The following is a 16,039-nucleotide window of genomic DNA, read 5'->3' as shown; positions in this document are numbered from 1 at the left end:
ACAGAATCTTTAGAGGAATGAAGTAGATCTAGGTGTGTGCTTTGGAGCAACTGTCTGAGATGTACTGTCTAGGGGAAAACACAAGTGGCAGAACAGTCACTGAGGCATGGTTTCACTTATCTTTGCACACGCAGACACACACAACACACACACACTACTAGCTACACACAAAAATAACGTGGAAGAACCTACATGCAACCATCGGGAGTAGGGATCTTTTGGGGAGATTGGCAAGTGCCCTTTCTATTCTCTATGGTTTTCTATCACTTGTTTGTTTTTATTGAGAATGACTTACAACCGTCCCCCTCAAAGTACAGGAAAAGGCCCCGATCTGCGACCTGCACCTTGGGGGAGCTGGTCACCATTTATAAAAGCATAGCCTTTGGGAACAAAGCAGTTAGTGAGGCACTATTTCCTACTCGTTCAAGGCTTCATACAGTCATCTGTGGCTGTCATGTTAATAACCATGACCTGCAAGTAGAGGGGAAAGCAAGTGGGGTGGATTGGAGGCATGTGTGAAAAGAGAAGGGCTTGGAAATTACCTACACGCCAACAGTGGAACACATATACAGGTGAACCTTGAAAAATGCCCTGTGGTCAAAAATCCGACTATAATTTTTGACACCACTCAGAACTTAACTACAAATAGCCTACTGTTGACTGGAAGCCTTACAATAACATACAGTCGACTAAGCACATATTTTGTACGTTATATGTATCACGTACTGTATTCTTAGAACACAGTAGGGTAGAGAAAAGAAAATGTGATTAAGAAAATCATAACGAAGAGAAAATGCATTTATGGCACTGGACTGTATTTATCGGAAAACATTTAAGCAGACCTGTGCAGTTCAAGCCTGTGTTTCCAGGCTCAACTGTATTTCTCTTGACACACTTTTTCATGTAAAGAAACCCTGTTTAGCTTTAGAAGTCTTCCTGGGACATTCGTTGCCGATCCTTTGATGTCCCTTCACGTCTGGCTCACTGGTGGGGCGGAGGGTCAATGTGTATGGTAGCGCCACACTGGCCACGACTGTCATGACAGAGTGAACATCAAAAGAGGGCTGCACATGTCACGTTTTGGTGCTCATCAGCTTCATTGAGAAACATCCAGATTCCCAGGGCTTCCCACCACAGACGAACTGCTTCAGTCTCATTCAGAGCAGGGCCCGGGTATCTGAGTTTTCTCAAGGCTCCTGGGCCGATTCTAAATGCACAGCCAAGATGGGAACCACTGGCCCAGAGCGTGAGTGGAGGCAGTGTGGTGAACGGTCCTGGTTCTGAGGCAGACACAAGCAGGTCTTCACCTTGCCACTTAACCTCTCTGGACCCCGGTTTCTTCATTTGCAAAATGAGCCTTATTTGAGTTCTCATCTCATGATGCTACTCTGCCTAGTGAGTACAATGAAGCAGATTCTGTGACACCCAGTAAATCCTCATTGACTGGTAGCCGGCGTTACCAAGGGCAGCCATGGAAGGGCCCTGGAAGTCCAACCTTGTCCTAGGAAGAGACAGGGGCCCTGACCCCAGGGAAGGGGAAGGACTTGCCCAGAACTGCTCAGCTGGAGGGCAACAGGGTGCAGGCCAATGCAGGGCCCCTCCATGACCACTGGGCAGCCTCACAACCCACCGCCTTAAACCACCCTGGTGGCAGGACACTGTGTCACTTCTGCAGGAGGGGTTACACCACCTGGAGTAACAGGACTTGCCTCCTTCTTTGCCTTTTCTCTGCAACCTGAACAGGGGCACTTTGAGGGGCCACTCTGCCATCAAGTCCATTGGGGGCTGAGGGCCACAGGGGAGGCAAAAATGCACTGGGCAGGGTAGAGAAGGTGTAAGAAGAGGCCTATCTGGTCATCTGCATCCGCTCTTCCATCCAGGGGCAGTGGACTCTGTATTGGCCCAGAGCAGGTGCTTGGGAAATAGCAGCTGAATGAATCCATGGACAAATGAACCCAAATGCCCCGAGACACAGGCAGCTCTGCCTCGTGCTTTCCCGGCCGTTCATTCCATCAGTCATGGGGCAGCCCACAAACAAGTCACTGAGTCCCAAACGAAAATTCCATTTTGTCTACATTCCCCCAAGGACTTGAAAGAATTCCCATATATCAAAAATAGAAATGGATGACCGAGTACAGGTTTTATAGCAGACCCCTTGCAGGGAGTCCGAGCTGGCAATGGCTGGGCCCAGCGTGCTGTGGTGGTATCCTGGACTGCACTACAGGTGTAATGACAGGGAAGCATATGTGGCACCAGACAGGGGAAAGAAGGGAGGGCGGGGGCCGTGAGTTCAGCAGCCTGGAATCCCTGGCAGACTCTGTGGGTTCCCAGACCGTTTCTTTAATTGTTAGTCTGCCGTTACCTCGTTGGAACCAAGGTAGCAGGACGTGGGGAAGACCAGGCATGGCCACGGGACGCGACAGCTAATATTAGGAACCACTGGCAAGGGAAAGTGGTCTCTAACTCTCTGAAATGAGAGGGCACGTGCATGCAACTTTCCAGGCCCCCAAGCCAATGGTCCCCACTCAGTCCCAATTCTGGAACCCAGCTGTCTCCTCAACAACAAAGCAGACCCCAGGATGCCCCTCCAGGGTGTTAGCTCACTGCTGGTGAATCCAATTTGGAGTGGGTGCCCCCCCCTCGCTGCGCCAAGTTGGCAGCTGGATGCCTCACTGAACACTTTGGGAGGATGCCTAACCAGGGGCCACGTTGGCCTCTCTGTCCCTGGGAATGCAGTTGCGGGGGTTGGGGGGGGACGTGCTGGCTGAGGCCACTGGTTTGGTAGGGCAGGCGGGAGCCTCTTTGGCACTTCCCTTTTTCAATGGACGTTAAGGGAGACTTCGCTTTGTTAGAGGCCTCAGCTCTGCGTTTCAGGTTTTATGCTGAGAGCTTTCAACAGCCAGCCTGAAGCACCCTGGCTGAATGGCCAGAACCCCAGCCAAGCATGCACAAGGCCAAGGGAAGGTGGCTATGTTCACACAGAGGCACTCAGCCTCTCGACATCAGCATCTGCCTCCCCCAGGCACCGCCAAGGCTTGGAAGTCTGCTATCCAGTGACTTCTGCGCCTAGATACAGGCTTGCATGCATGCCTTCTCTTGTGCACCCCCGAGATTTGTTACTCATCTCAATTTCCAGCAGCCAGCTGGGCTTTCCTCCTTTCCTAGCACCACACCGGCTCCTCTGCGGGTCACCTGGGCCAGTGGGTGCTGGGCTGAGGTCTGCCTGACTGGGCTGGTTGCTGCTGACTGAATCCCAAGGCACCCTTGGGTGCACCCTTGTTGCAAGTGCAACAAAAGCTGCTACTCTGGAATGACTTCCCTCTCAATGTCATGTTATTGGTGGCAAGTCCCTCCCTAAGCTTCCAGAACCTTCTTAAACAAACCTTCCAGCTTTGCACGTGTCCTGTTTTCCAGTCTCTGGACTCTATGACAGCAAACTATTGGTTCCAGCTACCATAGGCTCCTCTTTCCTCAGGCCATGTATTGTGCATGATCCTGCCCACTTGCTGTGAGTTGTTTTTTTTTTTTTTTACAATAAGTAAATCAGAAAGAAAATAAATCATTGGATGGTAGCAGGATTTCTAGAGACCACATCTCAACCTTCTCTTTTTACAGAAAACAGAATGAGATGTGATTTTCTTGTGGTGGACACAGCTAATTAGTGGACGATGACAACACTAGACCCCAGGTGTCCCCACTCCCAGCCTGAGCCCTCACAGGCCCTTTGGTGGCAGGAGGTGGGGCAGGGAGGGGAAGTGAGGGAGGTTCCCTGGTGTCTTTTAGAAAGGAATGACCATCTCCATCCCCAAATGCCTGCAGAGTCCCATTTCATAGGCAGGCAGACACAGCCACCGATGGGTCCCCAAAACCTTATGAAAATTCACTAAACTGCATTTAAAAGCATGTGATGGCTTCCCCACCCCCTAAATAATGAGAAAAGAAAGGCAACCCTTCTGATAGGGGCCAAGTTCAGCTCTGAACTCATTATTTCTGGTTCTGTCTGGATAAAAAGAGCAAGGATTTCTTGGGAAAGGTCTAGATTATAAGAGTACAGTCCAGGCTCATAAAATGGGCATAAGAATAAAGAATATAATATATGTGTGTGTGTGTGTATACATTATAAATATATACGCATGTAAAATACATAAATATATTACGCTTCCCAAAGAAACCTGGCAGGCTGGTATGAACACTTAATTTTGGAAACTGTAGCTAGAGGTTTAACATGGACACAGTTCCTGTTGGGTAAGTTCATAGGAGGCCAAAAGCGTCTAGAAGAGATCAGTTCAGGGAGCCTCATTTCCCTCCGGAGGTCGCCGGGCACATGGGGCCTGAGCAAAATTGTCAAAAAGGTGGAAATAGCCTGTGGCTTATTAGTCTCCCCCTTTCTCCCCCACTGGTGCCTCCTCCAGGTCAGCTTAGGCCAGTCCGCTTGCCGGTTCTCTCAGTCTCTCTCCCAAGTACATCTGTACTCCATCAACATCTTTCTTCAGTACTGTTCCACATTCCCTGAGTTTCTGAGGGCCTGACGTTGCCTCACTAGATTGGATTTCAAGCCCTCAGAGACAAGCATGATCCCTAGTATGCTTGCTTGGAAGGAAGGAATAAAGGTATCATGCATGGTGGACGTAGCCTCAGAATAGGTAAGACAATGATGCATCAGGATTGGGTTTGCAGGAGCAGAGAGAAGATGGAAGGGAGGGAGGGAGGGATAGAATATGCCCAGATATATTCAGGGGATCAGATGAGTGTCTATGTGTACAGTATAAAGGCCTATATTGGGGCATATATTCCATTTGCATGTTTGTTCTTCAGAAAAACCTCCTCATACACTGAAATGGACCTTCTTGTAGATCAAACAGGATTTTCAGCATTTCCAGAATTGTAAGATATGATGCTTTGGACAACCCCAGGGTAGCTGAGAATGGCAGAGAACCCTGAAAGCCAATTGGCTTCAAGAGGAGTCAGTTGGTCCCAAGCAGGAACCTCTGCTAGTAAGCGGTTTGGAGCGAGAGTCTGATGCTACATATAGGGGATTTATTGGTGCCCCTGGCTTGCCCTGATCCAGCAGAAAGTGCAGCCTCAGCACCTGATGCAGCCGGCGGCAGGCAGGGGTGCAGGACAGAGCCTTGAAGGAGGCACCAAAAGACCTGCATTGAAGTCCTAGCTCCTTCATTTGCTGTGTGACTGTGGGCCAGTCACCACCCCTCTCTGAGCCTCAATATCTTCTGTAAAATGGGCACTCAGCGTGCACTGTGTGCCTCACGGCATCACTGAAGCATGTACACCAGGAGCAGTATTGTTACTGATCTCATTCTCCAGGCCCTGGGTCCCCATTCCGCCCCACTGCCCTCCAGCCTCGGCCTCGGCTTGCCCTCTGAGAAAGAAGGACATGCCCACTAGGACTGGATAGAGGATTGGAGGGAGCAGAGGGACGTGAGCAGCCTAGACCTGACAGCCAGCAGTGCTGCCTCCCTCTGCGTGCCACCGCCCCATAGTCTGGGCACTGTCACACTGCCGGTGGCACTCTGCTACCCCAAACTGGGGACTTGTGGCTTTGGCAAGCATCCATCAGACCCATCTTAGCAGCAGCCCCAGCAAGTGTAGAAATGAGCAGACCTGGGTGGGTAATTTTCTAGAACTGCATTCTCCCTTTCTCTAGTGTAGACACACTAGTTGGAAGAAGAGTTGGCAAGTCTTAAGAATGGCTCCAAACCTAGACACATACAGATCCAATGAGCTCATAATTCATATTGCCCCCCTTACCCCGAGAATTGAAATATTCTGTCACTGGACACGGGTTTCTGGAGCGCTACCCTTGCACTCCTAGCTTGCCAGAGCTTCCAGGCTCTTAGAGACAGGCTGGGGCCTCCCACTCATGTTAGGACTGGTGATGCCTGGAGCCAGAAACAGATGCGCCCATGGGCCAGCTTCTCTGACTCTCAGGTTGGTCTTTCTTCACAGGAAGAAACCCTGACCTCGTTTCCTCTGAACACATTCCCATGTAACCTCAATGGTGGGATAAGGATGATCACTCTGGGGAGAAGAGAAAGATGGGGAGAAGAGAAAGTCTCAAACGGTTGGATGAATTTGGCGAGGCTGGCCTACAGATGAAGCAGGTACTGCGTGGGGCTGGAACAGAAACTGAAGGTCGAAGGCAAAGGCCCTGCCCGAGTCCAGACAATCCCATCTGTGCAGGACCCAGGTTAACAAGCTTCATATGCGTTTCACTGGAATTATGCTGATGAGCCCAGAATCATGCAAAGAAGGGGAACAGTGGAGGCGGAGCCAAGGTTGGAGGCCACACACCTGATGTTGGGAGGCTGCCAGGGCCGCTGGGCAGACCTGGGTCTCTATATGTGAAGAGGGCAGAGGAACCTTCAGAGGTCATTTAAACTGAACCTCCTCACTTCCCTCTGGGCTGTGCTTCTAAAGACCCTGTGGTATGACCTCTCCTAGGCCTCTGCCTCACTTCCCTCTGGGCTGTGCTTCTAAAGACCCTGTGGTATGACCTCTCCTAGGTCTCTGCCTCACTTTGGGCTTCACTTTTCCTAGCTGTAAAGTGAATGCCTCCCAGCTTTGGTAAGCTAATGCTGTGACTTTCTTCCTCTACTGCTCCTGTAGGGAAATGATGGATTCTCTTCTCTTTCACCCAAGGGGGTCTCTCTCCCTGGGGCGGGAATAGGCCAAGGACAGCCCAATGGCCCACAAATGCCCTTGCCATACACAGGAAGTGCACATTATTGCCAATTGCAGATACTCTTAAAGCACAACATCCCCCAACCCAGTGGGGGTCAAATTGTGGTCGTTCCCGAATATCTCTATGTCTTTTTAATAAGGGATTACTTGAACGTGTGTGTGTGTGTGTGTGTGTGTGTAGACTAGCACTGTAGTCCTGAGAATAGCAGATCTGCTCCAGTTGAATCGAGAAAGGTGGCCTACAATTTTGGTCAAATGAGCCGTGCTTACTTACACATTCTATTAGAAACCTACCAAGTCACCAGTCACCAGGAAGGCTGCCAGCTCCCCAACCAGCTCAAAGGGCATGTGAAAATCAGTGATGCTGTTTTAAAGCTTGTTCCTAGAGATCTATACAGAAGGACAACTTGGCAATGTGTTATGTCAGTCATCTGGGCCTCTGTCCCCCACCTGCCTGCCCTTAACTGCTTCAACCAGTCACTGGAGGCATTGTCCAACTGCAACTTTGGATATCTCCAGTTGGAATCCAGCACATAGGAAATGAACAAAACTGAAGGGAGGGTGACTGAGCTCACAGAGAACACTATACCAAAGGCACCACAGTGCTTCCAGTTTTCCAGAGGTCGTGAGCTCTTATATTTTGATGGCAAAGCCTCCTGGCAGGAGTCAGGCCTAGCTGCCAGGGAGTGCTTCTGCAACTGGGGCCTGGCATCCCCTCAGCCCTGTAGCTTCAGTCCAGCCTGGTTCACCTGTGGACTCTTAGGTATGGACAGTGTGAAAGCATGGTCACAGAGCTGTCATTTCCTGAGGTCTAGTTCATCTCTTGGTCTACCTCATAGCCAAAAGAAATCTCTGTTGAATCCAGGGAGGCAGCTCCTGAGAAAACACTCTGTCTAGAATGCTCGAGAGGTGGAAGGATTCAGAGGTGAGGAAAGAAAGTCCCCACCAGGAGGCTAGGCAGTTTTCATTGAAGCCAAACTTCCCTTCATCCAGAGGCTGACACCAATGGAAAACACCCTCAAGCAGTAACCCACAGACACCCTGTTGAGCCAGTGGGGTCTTGACACCTCTTATGCTGGCAGACTGTTGAGTCTGGTTGTCATGTTGCTAACATCTCTCTGTTGCCCTGGGCTGTGGCTGACCCTGTCCACAGCTCTTCACATCTCTAACCAGAGCACATGCACAGGTGGCCTAGTGCTCAGAGCCACCCAGGAAGGTGGGGCGCAGCCACACTTGTAGCTCTGGACCCACTTGGTAGGCCCTGCATCCATACCACGAAGCCTCCAGTGAGGCCCCCAATTTGGCTGATGACCATACATTGGATGGGAAGCTCTTATCCCCCCTCCCTTGCTGTCTGGCTCCTGGCTCCCCAGGCCTTCCTTTCACAAGTGTCTCCATATTGGCTGGAACTCTGGATGTGGGTTCCATCAGGCAGTGGTTGTCTCCTTCCTATGGGATTAGGAGTGGGGTCAGCCAGGACACCTCTGGTCTGGGCCCTGATGGGCTGAGTTCTGAGAGGGGGTGTTGGTGCATTTCAGGGATGTGACTTCTGGCAGAGCTAAGCCAGGGTAACAACCAGCCACTGATAATCAAAGAACTGGAAAGAAGTCCTGGGTCATTTGGAGCTGGAGCAGTTTGAGCTGTATGGAAATCATGCACCCCATTGGGTACTCATGGCTCTCCATCCAGATAACTCTAGAGACCTGTGCTTGTGTACGGGTGAGCACAGCAGCAATATCTCTCCTCATAGCAAGGCCCCATTGGATTCCTGTGGCTGAGTCAGGGCCACGGGGACAGTCCTGGTTTTGTGGGAAGCGCTCCTCCCCATTGCTGGGACACCAACTTGAGTAGTTTAGAAAACAGAATGGTTGCTTATTGTTCAGCACCTCCTCTGTTTGCAGGAACAGATCTCTACATTGTGGGGACTGGCTGATGCTTATAGTTTGGGGGGCCCTCTTCAGGGAAGAGAATATAACCTGAAAAGAACAAAATTAGGGGCATCTGGTGGCTCAGTCAGTAGAGCGTGCGACTCTTGATCTTGGGGTTGTGCATTTGACCCCATGTTGGGTGTAGAGATTACATGAAAAAAAAATCTTTAAAAAAATCTTTAAAAAAAAAAGAACAAAATTAGGTGCCAGGCCTTGGAAGGTTTGAAGGGCGAGTCTTAAAGCTTACGCACAATGTGACCTCACTTCTGCCTGCGCCCCAACAATGGGCTAAGTCAAATGGCAACAGGCTTTCAAACACGGCAGGGATTCCCTTGCCTGAGAAACCCAGCAGCTGTGTAGGTGGGAGAAGAATCCAGAGCCACCTGGTCAGTCTCGTGCATTCTGAAGGTCACATGCTCGGTGAATAAGCACATTTTAGCAGCTGAGTGCCAACTTCTGACTCTAAAATCTACTAACTGTCTGCAGATGTATCAACCCCCGTCAGTAGATTTTAGCACCAGGCTGTTTGAGCTGTGATGCCACAGACACAGAGGCTGGGAGGGGATATGGGATAAGGAGCATCAGGTCAGTCCAGAGACCCTCCCCATGGTTAGGTCCTCTTTTATCCACAGCTTTATCGAGTGACGCATGATTGATAAATAAAAATTGTATGTATTTAGGTTATACAATGAGATATTTTAAATGTACAGTGTGATGATTTAACAGACACATACGCTGTGAAATAATTTAGGTCTTTTTTTTTTTAAACTGAGGTTAAATTCACAGAGCATGAAATGAACCTTTTTTAAATGTACAATTCAGTGGCATTTCGGTCGTTCACAACACTGTGCAACAAAAATGAGGATAGGAGGGCCCACTTCACACATTTTTATAAGATCACATGAGTTTAGAAATGTAAAGTGAGCATCGTTCCCAGCATGGTGCATATGCCAAATAAATATTCTTTCTGTTTCCACTCTTGAAAATGCAAACACATTCTTGGTGGTCCCAAAATAGCCTTTAATATGGTTTACTCAGCAGCATTTGTCATTCAAGGCAGATCTACATTTACTCACTGGCTGTACTTCTGAACAGCTGTATGCAAGGCTAACTTTTGTAAGCTAAATCATAATAAAATGCAAGAAGACTTTGCCATTGGGAAAAGAAAGAATGTGCCATTGAAAGGAAATCCTTAGTCAAACCTTTTATGAAGTAAAAGATCTTTCATCCAAAGTCACATGCTCTTTAAGGTGTGCACTTGGGGATATAGGCTTTTTTGGGTAATGAATCCTAATTTAATTTTTCCCACAAACTCATGCTGACGTTCCAAAAAGTACACAGCAACAGGAGTGGGTTACATATCGAAAACAATGACAATTCAAAATATTCATTTCTTTCACTGTATATGGAAAGTGTCTGTGATTGCCTCATGGAATATGTCATAGAATCTAAAAATTTCCCCTGCCTCGGTGCGTGTGTGTGTGTGTGTGCGTGTGTGCGTGTGTGTGCGAGGGTGGTGGTGCTGTGGTATAGATGGCAGTGATGGTGGTGGTAGTGGTAGAGGTGGTGGCGATGACGGAGGCAGCAGTGACGTGGTGGTATTGGAGGCAGTGGCAGGGGTGGTAGTGATGGAGGTGGTGGCGGTGGCGGTGGCAGTGGAGGCGGGGGTGGCGGTGGTGCTGCGGATCTGGGGGTAACCCTAAGGACACCTCCTCCTTGCTCTACATCTCTGTCAGAATCTCCACGAGCTGGGCCAGAGGAAGAAGACTCTCTCTGAATTAGCAAAACCCTCAAAACGGTCTCATTGTGGTCATTTCTAATTCTCTTTTTCTCATCCAGAAAGCAAACTGAATTACTGGTGAAAACGCAGGAGATTTTTGTTTGTTAAAATGCTGCCGATAAAGTAATTTTATGTCAGATTTAACTACAGGAAAGGGCAAGGCATTTCTCAGTTCCTTAGCTGTCATGTGGCTAAAATAAATAGGATGGACAGCAGTTAGCCCCTGTACACTTAGCTCTTTGAAGCCATATATTCAGAAAGCAGATGTTGGGTGTTAGTGTTTGGGGGCTGGCTTCCTGGAGATATTTTATATTGGCCAAGCTCATTGTTCTAAACCCCAAAGGCTTGACTTAAAGGACAAAAAGAGGCAAGAAAACGTTCAGCTTTCTTGACAGTGTCCCATCAGCAGTCCTATCACTAGACAGCATTAGCACCAGAGGCTCATTCTAGAAAAAGAGGCAGCTAGAGAGAGTGGCACATGGCTTCTGTCCGCTAATTGTGCAAATCAAGGCTGTCTAGGGGGTCTCGGGTGAGCACACACCAGAGAGAGAAGTGGTGGGTCAGCCTGAGGAGAAGATGGAATTCCAGCAGCACAGACAGTAAGTGAGCACAGAGTGAGTGGTGTTCGTCACAGGACTGAAGAAACGGCTACGTGACAAAGGCTAGGTGGCTCCCCTTAAAAGGAGACAGTTAAGTAGACATCTAAATGCAGGCCTCCAGGCAGGAGGACAGAAGTGAGAAGGCCCTGCGGGGAAGCTCCTGGCATGTTCCGGGGCAGGCAGGTGGCCAGCGGGCTTGGTGCGCAGTGAGCCAGGGAAGCAGCCGTGTGCTGGCACAGGGCGCCACAGAAGGCGGTGGAAAGGTGGTTGTCAGCAGTGGGAACGATCAGTTCAGCTTGTTTGTGGAAGACCTCTCTGGACGCTGACGGGACAGGGAGAAATGGACGTTGTGGGAAGAATGGGGAACAGTCACAGAGGCAAGGACTCCAGAGGAGGGAAAAGCTCCAGAGCAGGGGACCGAGCCGGCTGTGGCATAGAAGAGAAGCAGAACACTCGGGGAGGTGTGAGGGTCTGTGCTTCCTCCCCCAAGCGGTACCCACTTATTAGGAGAAACTGTGGCTTCAGAAAAATGAACCACAGCCCAGTGACCTAGGTCAGAGGTCAGCAAACTTTTTCTGTAAAGGCCCAAACAGTAAATATCTCAGACGTTGCAGGCCTTGTGGTCTCTGTCGCCCTTCTGTAGTAGACAATATGTTAACGGCCGGACGTGGCTGTATGCTAATAAAACTTTACAAAAACAAGCTCCCGGCTAGATTTAGCCCACGGGCTGGAGTTCGCCACCTCTTGACCTAGAGCCCGAGCTGAGCATTTTCCCCGAGGGACATAAGTTATTTCCAAATTGCCCTCCTTACACTGCAGGGGGCCACGGAGGTCTACCGTTCACAAGAGCGTTATGCGACATTTCCAGAGTTGAAAAGCTTCACGGTTTCTACCATCGCCCAAGTTAGGTGACCATTTCTGAACCGGGCCTGAACAGGGCAATGTAGGCAGCAGTCTCAAATGCCATGTTTCACCTTCACTAATGACAGTGAAAGGAGAGAACACCACCTCCTCCAGGATGTCCGTCTGCCTTGCTCTTCCAGCTTTGGTATACCCTTGAACCATTCACATCTTGTCTATCAGCTTAAAACACCCCTTCTTCCCTCAGGCCTTCACGGGTCTCTATGATAATGCAGCTTCGTCTTCTACCCCTTTCACCCCCAGCCCACTGCTCTGGCCCACCTCCAGGCTGCCATGCTAGGCCTATAGCTCTCTGACAGCAAGGATTGTTTCCTCCTCATCTCTGTACCCCCAGAGCACCTAGCCTTGTGACAGGGCTCAGCTGGCATCTGCAGGTTTGAATGAACCATTGGAGCAAAAGGTTTCCTGCAAATTATCCTGTTCTTTTTGTTTCTAAGCACAAGGCCAAGAGACAACTGCTTTTCAGAAACTGTGATTAAATTCACTAACTGGCCCAGTGACCTTGGACATGTTCCTTCTCCTTTGTGTGCCCTTGGCCTCTTATGTTCAACACAGGGGGTGAACTGAACGATTGCTAAGGGACTTTATGGCGAAGAGGAGCAGTAGCCACTGCTTACTGAGCATTTATTATGTGCCCAGGCCTGAGCCTCGGGTGGGACAGGAGACCTCGGGGTCACAGGGCTGCCTGTGCCCATTGGGGAGCAACTGAACTGTGAGGGTGACCAAACCCTGCAGCACTGGAGGAGACAGACAAAGGCACATTTCTGTGGAAGGGCAGGGTAGCAGGAGAGTGGGAGGTAGTGGCAGTGGTAGCCACATCTGGGCCTTGGGCCTGGGCCCCCAGTGGTCAAGTCCAGTGGCCTGTGGCTCATGTCTGCCTTTCTAACTTTGGTATTTTGGGGGTTGGAGGTCTGGTGAGAAGGGAGGAGCAAGATGAGGAGAGAGAAAAGGCAGGAAGGAAGGGGAGAAGGAAAGGCAAAGGGGAGAAGGGAGGGTATTAAATTATTCTATGTCGACTGCAGAAATCAAAACCTGAACCCCAAACCTCAGAAGCACATGCTTCCCTCGCTCCCCTGTGAGGTCTGGAACTCCGCACCCCAGGGGAAGCTCATGACCCATATATCTGTCTGCAAGCAGAGTTATATTGAGTTCCTAGCTGGGGATTTTCAGCAAAAGCAAGAGGCCTTAGCTGACACAGGCCAGCCCAGGGTTTGGGGGAGCCCCAGGCCCTCATCTCCAGGGCTTGCCCCCAGTTTGCACATATCCTGTGGGGAGTGATGCCTGAGCTTCTGCTCAGCTGGGCCCTTCTACTGCCCCGATCTGGGGCCCAACAGAGTCCACTCTCCTTCCCGGGAAGCTCAACCTCCAGAAACCTGTCACCTTGGGCCTAATGTCAAGGCAGCCAGGGGCGGGGGCCAGGCAGGAGTGCAGACAAGGCAGCACCGAGCCCCCAGATGCCAGCAGAAGCCAGCTGCCAAATGGAACTCGCCTCCCAGCATCCTCTCTTTCAAACAGACTGCGATTTTCAGGTCACCGGCTTGCTGAACTGGGCTGCCCAGGCAGGACCCAGATGCGGAGCCCAGCGGTATCCTGCTGGCTGAGCAGCACCGAGTCCTGGTGGAAGACATCAGTCTGGAGGCAAGGCCTCTGCCTGGTGGCCGCCCTGGCTGAATGTCTGAAGCAGGAAAGGGCCCTTCCTGCAGGAGGAGGAGGAGGGGAAAAGGGAGCGAGCAGCTGCGTGCTCCGTGGGGAGGATCCCCAAAATAGAAAGGCGCATACGCACTGCAGGCCTTGACCCAGAATGCTCAGAGCTACAGCGCAAATCCAGCTTTTCTCAGTCAGAGAGGCTGCTGATGAGACTGAGGTGTCCTCAGGGGTCCCGTGAGTTTCTACCTGAGCTCCAAGGACACGCCCCCCACTGCCTTCTGAGTCAATGCCAATCTCTGATCATTAGAAAAAAAGTGCAAACAGCAGTAACACCTGGTGGTGTTTAGGCTGCGTTTATAGCCACATCTTGATCATCATCATCCCAGAAACCCTGGTATGGGAAGAGGGTAGATTATCAACCCTACGGTACTGGTGCGGACTGAAGCCCAGACACTCAGGCAAGATCTCACTAAGCGTCAGGTACAGTGACCTACCTGAGGAGCTGGTCCCTGGACCACCTGGTGCTTGGAAATGAGGCCATACACATACTTCCCATCTCCTGGGGCCAGACCTGTACCTGCAACATGCCCACAGCCTGCATGACGCAAGGGACACTGGGCTTCCCCTCCAGGATTCCAAGAAGGCCATTTGGACAAAGTCCAGATCCTGGCTGGCTGTCCCTACCTCCCTGTAGGGTTTTTAATCAGTCTGGCTCACTGTGTACAAGCTGGGCTGTAGGCAATGCCGGTCAGAAGGTTCCAGGGAACCACCGGGATGAAATAAAGACTCATCCACTCTATTTCTGTTGATGGGCTGTCTCTGCCACTGGAAGGAAATCTCCAGGCAGCCTGGGACTCTGATCCACTGCTCTGGCCTGAGTCCCCAGAGTCATGGCCAGCCTACAGAAGACTCTCTCTGGGTTCCTAATCTGGGAATGGGAAGCAGCAAAGGAAGAGGACCTTTGGAATCAGGGCGCCTGGATTTGAGATCTGAGTTTCCAACCTACTGACTGTAACGTTGGGAAAGTCACCATCCTCTCTGAGCCTCAGTCTCTTCATCACTGAAGTGGATATACTAATCCCCCAGTCACAGGAGCAGATGAGCCAATATATACAAAGTAGGTCACGCAAGAGAGCCACTCCACTCTTCTCTCCTCCCAGTTTCAAGGTAGGATAAGTAGAACTACAGAGTATGACTGATTTGTTCCCACTGCAGAAAGCCTAGGAACAGTCCACTCCTCGACTGGGAACTGCTGGAGCCCGGGGTGTAGCACTGGGTTGGGCACACAGGAGAGACCTTGGAAATGTGGTGGGAGGCCAGAGACAGGCCCCCCAGCTCAAGAGGAAAGGGACATGCTCAAGGTCTCCCGAAGCACTAGTCTGAGGTCTCCTTACAGGGTCCTGTGCTTGTTTTGGAAGGAAAAGCCATGTGCTTCCAAGGACGATGGATATACATCCTGAACCTGATCACATGCCACAGCAGGAAGTGACTAGCCCTCCTCCTCCTGGGTAACATTCCTTGTTACACTTGGGGCTCCTCTCTCCCCCTCACTCAGCCCCACTTGCCTTTAGAGGTGAGAAGCAGAAGGGGTGATGGGTTGGTTTTGGGCAGTCTGTGGGTTTGGAAAGCAGGCTGCACTTGGGGCTACCCACATGAGGACTCTGTGTTGTTCGCCACCTTCTTGATGGGCATCTTTCTGTAAGTCACTGGGTTTCTCAGGCCTTAGTGTCCTCATCCATAAAGAGGGAGAATGGTTGGAAAATTCAGAAGTAATGCCGGGCATGCCAACTCACTGTCACCTATAGCGAGCCATTTAGTATGATTAAATGACAAAACACAGAAGATGAGCAGAGACCACAGTGTCTCCTTCTTTCTCCAACTGTGTGCCCTTGACACCCCCATCTTGTCTGGAGCCGAATGGACTAGGTGGCTGCTCAGAGCTGGGCCATCTTTGCACCTGCAGTGGGTGTCGACTGAGACAGAGATGACATGTGACATGTACTCCGAGTTCTACTTCAATGCAGGCTCCAAAGCACTTCCATCTGCAGTGCTAATGTTTTAGAGATTCTCACACTAGTAATCAGTCAGCCCATCAATCTGGGGGAGGAATGGAGATCTTAACTTCAAAGGGAAGGACCAAACGTTCTGCCTCCTGTTAAAACTCCATATACACTGATGGCAGAGACTGGATGCCTTATTAACCTTGGGTGGATGCCCAAATGTTCAAAAGGTAAAACTCTGCTTTTCTCCAGATCATAAGACTCATTAAGCAATCATGCTCCTGAATGAATGAACAAATACTGAAAAGGTACTTGTGCCGCTGAGATCTCTAATGATGGCTACTGCTGCCTGGTATGTGCTCAGCGCTTTGTGATTTTCAACGTGCTCTATGACTTTGGTCAAGTTGCTTAACCTCCTTGAGCCTCAGTTTCCTGGAGATAGCCTCTTCATCTCAGGGTTAGCCT

General features: G+C 50.4%; 1 protein-coding gene across 5 annotated transcripts in view; it reads right to left on the bottom strand.

Annotated features, from left to right (window-relative positions):
• The window catches only part of MAMLD1 (mastermind like domain containing 1), a 122,555-nt gene that overhangs the window by 40,576 nt on the left and 65,940 nt on the right, over positions 1 to 16,039 (bottom strand). Inside the window, exon 1 of one of the 5 annotated variants that reach the window (XM_047844261.1) lies at positions 6,310 to 6,347. The exons of the other annotated variants lie outside the window; for them this stretch is intronic. The gene's annotated coding sequence lies outside the window, so the exon portion shown is untranslated. Of the gene's footprint in view, positions 1 to 6,309; positions 6,348 to 16,039 lie in introns of those variants that run through there. 5 annotated transcript variants of the gene reach the window in all.

The sequence above is a fragment of the Prionailurus viverrinus genome, chromosome X (genome assembly GCF_022837055.1).
Source record: "Prionailurus viverrinus isolate Anna chromosome X, UM_Priviv_1.0, whole genome shotgun sequence".
Lineage (NCBI taxonomy): Eukaryota > Metazoa > Chordata > Mammalia > Carnivora > Felidae > Prionailurus > Prionailurus viverrinus.
Note: the sequence above shows the minus strand (reverse complement) of the source record. Positions and strands in the feature narration are given on the sequence as shown.